Below are 5465 nucleotides of genomic sequence, written 5' to 3'. Positions count from 1 at the left end.
GAGACAATCACTCTCAATTTATCAAGGGCAGAAAAGATTCTTAATGTTCTGGAAACTTATATTTAATTAATAATTTATCAAAGTAAGAACCCCTATTATTTACTTTAAAAATGACCATCTGGGCTGTTATAAATGACAGAGACTTGGTTAACCTATGTAGTAAAGAGAGATACACTAGTTCTCTTGGTTGGGAGGATCTCATGGTAGCTACAAGATCTAAAGAAGTGCTGCAAGTTCCAGAGCCTCAAGACTGGAACCAGGATCTAGTCAGTTACCAAAGGTTTCAGACACACAACTCTTACATGGCCATTTTAGCAGAAATAGAGTTTCTTTTTCCAATGTCTACATAGCAATCCTAGAGAAACAGACTCTGGTCTTGCTTGAATCTGAGGCCTACCTTTAGAGCATTCATTATATTCCAAAGAATGAGATACTACAAGTGTCTGAATCTAAAACACACATCTATACATATAGTCAGAGGGCTGGACCTCTGATTAGAAGAGGGAAAATGGGATTTTAAAAAATGCGCTTAACAGTCAAACGCAATAGCTACCTTGTGATCCTTGGGACAGTCATTGGAATGTGAAATCTGCTTTGTTATGCCAAAATAATTTTTTTAAAGTGTCTATAATGTATATTATAAACACATCCACAAGTTAGTCTCTAAATAGTTGAGATATTTGCATTTTCAGAAAAAAATGCCATATTTTACTTCAGTACTAATATGATGAGCTGAATATCCTTAAATAGTTATTTAGTACTGCATACATCTGGAATTTTAAACCATGATACTGATAAAGGAAAGGGAAAGCTTTTGGGAGTCTAATGAATTGCAAAAATAGGAGAATAAAAAAATTTGTATCAGGGAGTGCAAAATTAAAGATAATGAAAAGATTGCCGAACAAAGATTTAATTTAATCTCATTATGCTTTCTTGAAACGTCCTTGTCAATTAAACAAACCACGTGAAAAAACTGAGCTAAGGAAAAATGGACTAATCAATAAAGAAAGAAACTTAAAAGAGCATAAATCAATAGCCCAGTTCCTTTCCAAAAGCAGAAGAACAAAACTTAATCTCATCTCATTTTTGTCAATAGTTGTTTGAGTAATTTGGAAAACTATACAAGATTGTTACCATAGAGATGAATAAATAGGCTGAAATCCTGAATAATCAATAGTACCTTTTATTCTTAAATTTATAAATATGTTTTGGATATCTTCTGCAAGATCAGAGAATGACTAGATATACGTATATATATTTAACTGTTCACAATCTGAAAAATAGCAATCAATCTTTACATTCTTGAAAAAAATTCATTTAATGAAAATTCGTAAAGTATATATGGTTGTTTAAGGCCAAATATGATTGAATATTCAGCTTTTTGAATTTAACATGACTTGTTTACACTACTATTTAGTTTATTAAAGGTCTAATCCCCTATACAAATGCCAAAACTTTAACGTTTTCTGTCTAAACAAGATGTACCATGAAAATCCAGATAATTAGTATGTTCATAGATATATATACCACAAACTTATCAGCAAGTTGATTGATATTGCCATTGAAAAATAAGATTATGTTTATATAGTCTAAGATATGATAAGAAATTGTTATGCAGTAACTATGTGCCAGTCATTTTCAAAGGAACTTAAGGCATAAATGTTTTATAATAGAGCATTTGTCATAGATATTAACATATTAATATAAGAAGTCAAAGGCTTAGAAACAACGTGTAATCAACAGAGCCAGAATTGAATCAAGTTTGTTTGACCTCAAAGCTCATGTATTATTTACTGTACTAAATTGTCTTCTAATTATTGATTTATACTGATGGGGAGAATTATTTTCCAAATATTTATTTCATTTCCTCTGAGAGGATTAGACATCTATATGCATTGCAATGTGACAGAGAACAACTCCTTGCAGACAAAATATACTTATTTCTTAATTGTCAGGTTTGTCCATGTGACTTGCCTTGATCCATAGACTGTGAACATGAGTGATGTAGGTTACGTCTAAGCAGAAGCTTTAAGGAACACTGGAAGTTTCCAACACTTGATATTTTCTCTCTGCCTCGGATACAGCATTTGGTTAAAAACCAAATATGGTTTGCTCCTCTTGCCTGATACAAGTGAAAAAGAAATGTGCAGCAAAGAAACAGACACCAACATTTAATATCAGTGAGAAATAAATGTTTGTTGATATAAATTATTGAGATTTCAGGTTTTATGTTATTTATTGCAGGCAGTACTGTGAATATTTATAAACAGAGTATTTATTATCATTCTAACAACTGTGAAGTAAATGTGGTCTTAGTAGAATATTCCACTTCCCATTTTAAAGATAAAACTTCATGTGGTGAAAGCTCTTGGCATTCACCATTCACTATTGGTAGGAAGTTCTGATGCGGTCAGTGAATCTTAGGAGCATGAAGACAAATGACATACTAAGGTTAGAGAGCTGAAAGGTAGGAAGATTCTGGATACCCCATGATACGGTTGTGTCACCATTCCAGGCCTGGATTAAAAATCTGACATCTTCCAATGTGAGAAAAATAAACACTTGTCTAAGTCACTACAGTTAGAAACTTTAGACCTGCAAATTCAGACCTCTTAGCTCAAAGAAATTTTCTTGTGTTGTTTGCTTACTCTTTTCCTCCTGTTCCCTTTTCTCCATCAGAACTTATTAGTCACATTCAGCCTCATGGATCTATTGTGTAAGTGTTACAGCTTTTGTTTACTTTACGTGTATGTTCTTTGGGATATTTATTGCATCTGATCTTCTATATTATTTAATTCAGCATTCAATCTTGATCATACTCTCCTTTAATTCATAAACTGAATTTTCTGAATTTGACTAGTGTGCTGCCATGCTCCCAGAGCACTTTATAATGTTGCAGTTAGAACTTTTGGCCAGGTGCAGTGTCTCACACCCTTAATCCCAACACTTTCAGAGTCTGAGACAGGAGGATTGCTTAAGGCCAAGAGTTCAAGACCAGCCTAGGCAATATGGCAAGACCCCATCTCTACAAAAAACTAAAAGCTAAAAAATAGCCAGGCATGGTGCCATGCATCTGTCATCCTAGCTACTCAGGAGGCTGAGGCAGAAGGATCACTTGAGCCCAGGAGGTTGAGGCTACAGTGAGCCAAAATCATGCCACTACACTCCAGCCTGGGTAAAAAAGCAAAACCCTGTTTCTAAAATAAATAATAAATAAACATTAAAAATTAAAAATAAATAACTTTCAAGTGCTTGAGTATTTGGTTTTTTTTTTTTATTCCAAGATTTGGTCACTTCTCCCTACTAATTCTGCATTAATGGGTATGTGTTTTGATTATTCAGTCTGACCCTTTTTTATCTATGTGGGGAGCCTATCAAAAGAGCAGATTTTTATGCATTTATTTATGCATTTTTATGCATTCATTTATGCACTTAATTATTGGATATATTGGGACTCATGTCTAAATGTCAGACAAAATCAAAAGGACTGGGCACACTGTGCATCTATGAACTAAGGGCAAAGTGTTAGCTTCTGCTTAAGGCCGTTGCAGTAGATCTTTCCCCTTGTGGGTCTGTGTATACTTTCCTATTTTATATGTAAAGAAGACAAACATGCTTTTTTCCCCTTGGCATTTTGGAGAGACCCAGCTTGCACTTTTAGTATCTTTCTGGCATTCTGGCACTCACAGAAGGCTATGGCATTATGCCCAGATTTCACTAATTCCCCCACAAACAGCTCCTGGCAGGAGGCTTTTTCTTCCATTAAAGCCTCTGGACTTTTTAGCCTTATTGCAGGAAATTTCTTGTCCCCTATATCACTCTTTAAAGGGACCTCCACAAATCTTGAGGCCTAGTCTCTCCTAATAGCCTGCAAGTGTCAGCAGCCACTGGGCTCAGGAGAGGCAAATAACCTAAGTCTGGCTGGGGAGTGGAGGAGAGCCATGTTAAGGCTCCAAATACCCAGAATTTCCTTTATTTGTGTTAAGATGATAAGGTATTTTTTGTGTGTGTTAATTTTATATTATTGCCATGACAAATTACCACAAACTGAGCAGCTCAAAACAACATAAATTTATTATTACAAAGTATCTGTAAGTCAAAACTCTGAGAGGCAGAAATTAAGTTTTTGCAAGGCTGCTTTCCCGGCTGGAGCCTCTAAGGAAATATCCGCTTCTTAGCATATTCAGGGTATTGGCTGAATTTTGTTCCTCGATGTTGTAGGACTCAGGTTCTCACTTCCTTTCTGTCAGCTGGGAGCAAATTTTTGCTCCCAGGGGTTGTCTTCATTTCTTCGCATGCTTTCCATTTAGCCCTTCCAGGTCGTCCAGGTCAAATCTCTTTTACACTTCTAAACTCCATTGTTTTATTCCACTACACTCCTTCCTTTCCTTTAAGGATTTATGTGATTAGACTGGGCCAACCAGATAATACAATATAATCATCTTATTTTAAGATCTATAACCTTATTTACATTGGAAAATCCATTCTAGTTTATCTAATGTACACATACATTCTAGGGATCAGGGCATGGACATCTTTTGAGAGCCACTCTGCTTAATACGGGATATTTGAATATCATTGGGATTAACCTATTTTATATAAAGTGGTCAAATATAAAGGAGAGAGATGATTATTTATAGTTTCTAAGGCAATAATAATAAATAGTATCCTAAATACAGGTGAGTTAATTGACATAGAAGAGAAAGAGGAGTTCCTATAAAGTTATAGGAAGGAAGAAAGAATGGATGGTAAAAGTGGAGTCAAAAGGATAAAAGGGGTTCAAGATGGTGGAGGTGAGCAATAGAGCCTTAAGCTTCAGTGAGAATGAATAAAATGAAAATTAGAAGTTTTACTTGATTTAGCAAGTCGATGTCCTTGAATACCTTTTTAAGGGGTGTTCAGACTGGAGAAAAGCAATAGAAAACAGATTGCAAAGGATCAAGAAACTAATGAGAAACTGATCATGAATATATCTGATAGGTTTTAATGTTTTGGATTGAAAGTGCAAGGAAAAAAACATGTAGCTGGAGCTAGAGTGTCATGCAGTTAAAGGACCCAAGTTGAAGGTAGTTAAGCATCCTGAGAGCTCTTTTTGTGGTTCACAAGTGTGATGATTAGGTTTTCAGACTCATGTGTGAGACATGCCTTCCTCAAACCTTCTTATGCTATCAGCACATTATCTGGCTGACATTATAAAAAGAGAGAGAATTCTGAGAATATTTTCATGATTGGATATGAGGTGAGAGAGAAAAATACACATCAAAAATTACTGTGAGATTTCTGTTGCTCATTGAGTGGATGGTGCTACCAAGGCTTCACCAGGAAATGGGAAGAGAACACCACAGTTGCAGAAAGAGGATTAATTTGATGTTATGCTTTGTTTCATAGATTACTAGTTACTGTGCCAATATTTATGTTTCCATTCTATCTTACTTACAGCACCATAATTTTGTGCTGATAAACAA

At 35.1% G+C, this 5465-nt stretch overlaps 1 non-coding gene across 1 annotated transcript; it reads left to right on the top strand.

The window, feature by feature from the left end:
* The first annotated feature begins 5086 nt into the window (after window positions 1-5086).
* On the top strand, window positions 5087-5190 carry LOC112208526 (small nucleolar RNA U13). Its single transcript, XR_002943001.1, has one exon. It is a non-coding gene; the product is annotated as a small nucleolar RNA U13 (small nucleolar RNA).
* Window positions 5191-5465: the final 275 nt, after the last annotated feature.

This window comes from Pan troglodytes, chromosome 13 (assembly GCF_028858775.2).
Source record: "Pan troglodytes isolate AG18354 chromosome 13, NHGRI_mPanTro3-v2.0_pri, whole genome shotgun sequence".
Lineage (NCBI taxonomy): Eukaryota > Metazoa > Chordata > Mammalia > Primates > Hominidae > Pan > Pan troglodytes.
The sequence above is the reverse complement of the archived record's forward strand: the minus strand, read 5'-3'. Positions and strand labels throughout refer to the sequence as shown.